Consider the following 1,726-nt stretch of genomic DNA (forward strand, 5'->3'; position numbering starts at 1 on the left):
ATTCAAGCAATCGACTATTGTTTCTTTGCAGAAATCGTGGACCAGTTATTAACTTTAATCCTCGATAGCTGCAATCAAACATTCGAACTGTATCAGGAAATAAACCGTGCTTCGTTATAACATCCACCTGTCCTATTTGGTCCTACGAGATTTCGTTTACAGTAAATCATCGATGAGTGTTCGAAAGCTCCTCGCCACTGAACATTAAATATTTTATAAACTAATGGCCATATGCGGCCGAAGCAAATATCACTGGCTTGAGAATTCCAAGCTCTATCACTATATTAAACCTCATTAGAAAGTGAGCGTTATATCTAGGGACCTTTTTTAGCAGTGCCGGGGAGCCTTCGAACACTCATCGGTGATTCACAGTACATTGAACGATATCCCTAGCTACAATATAGAATCTAGAGTCCACTGCGCCGAAAGAGGCGAAGATTCACGCGATTCCTCTTTTCATTTCGCCGTTCATCCGTCCGACTGTAAAATTTCGCTGTCTTCGTGATTCATGGGGGATCCATGAATGTCCCCCGTAGCCGGTTGATTCGTCCTAGACGACGTTTCTCAGCCCTGGCTTTCCGGGTAAGCCTCCGCGAGCCACGTCGTCCCGAAGCCTTGCGATACCGGCGTCCAATTAGGCTCGCTGATTCGACGCGGAACAGAGAAGAAAGACGGTAGAAATAAAGACGGGTCAGAACCGGGGCGGGGTGTCGTGGGAAGGGTGCCGTAGCGTCTTGATGAAAGTTTAAGGCCGAGTTTAAGCCGGTAAGATTATGCCCGAGTCTCTGGCTTGTGCAAACGTAACTTCGAGCCGGGCGTCGACGAACCGGCGCGCAGCGTACGGCTACTGCGGAACTGATTTCTCGTTTGTGTTACGCCCGCCGTGTCGAGCCCAGGGATCGCGGCGCGGAATAAATTGATTCAGCACGCACCAGCTGCGGTGTAATAACGAGGAAATTGTAGAAGTCTCGGCACGTTACGGGATACACGGGGAGGGGGGCACGATATTTATGCCAGGTCATAAATAAAGTAACAAATGTGGACGTCGAGCCACTTAGCGCTGAAGCTGACCGAATAAATAGTAAACGGAAACGGAGCGTTGCTTATTTTTGTGCTTTATGGCCGTCCAATCTGAAAACAACCTGCAGATCGCTTATCTTTGAACGTAAGAGATCCTATTTGCAAGAATTTTATTCTACACGGTGGACTTGATGTTTTTTCTGTTTATAGGAAATCGTTTTTCTCCACCCACATTTTGGTAACTGTTCCGTCGTAGACCCGAAACGACGGCTTTAGAATCTGACATTATCGTTATTTTTTATTATTTTATTTCCTTCGTTCATGCAATTTCAATTTCGTTGACACAAAGAGAATAATAAACAAAAGAAACGAACATTTGGTCTGCAGTCCGTCACATGCGCTCGGTAACTCGGGACCCATCCGCGCCGGGCCTTACCGGGCCGCGCTGACTCGCAGACCATACAGTCATAAACTTTACCGTTGAGAGACTCGAAAATTCGTCGCGGTCAACTCTCATCGTGACCACGTGCGCGATATTTTTCTGACGTCTGCGTCGCCCTGAAGGAGAGATTTTCCACCTCCACGTCGCTTGGAAAAACCGAGAAATTTGCCTTCCCTTTCAGGGCATAACCAATAAGGAGGCGAGTTTTGGTAACGCCTTCAGCGAACTTGGAGGAAGCGCGACGTCACACGAAACTCGAGTATT

This window comes from Dufourea novaeangliae, unplaced genomic scaffold, assembly GCF_001272555.1.
Source record: "Dufourea novaeangliae isolate 0120121106 unplaced genomic scaffold, ASM127255v1 scaffold78, whole genome shotgun sequence".
Taxonomy (NCBI): Eukaryota; Metazoa; Arthropoda; class Insecta; order Hymenoptera; family Halictidae; genus Dufourea; species Dufourea novaeangliae.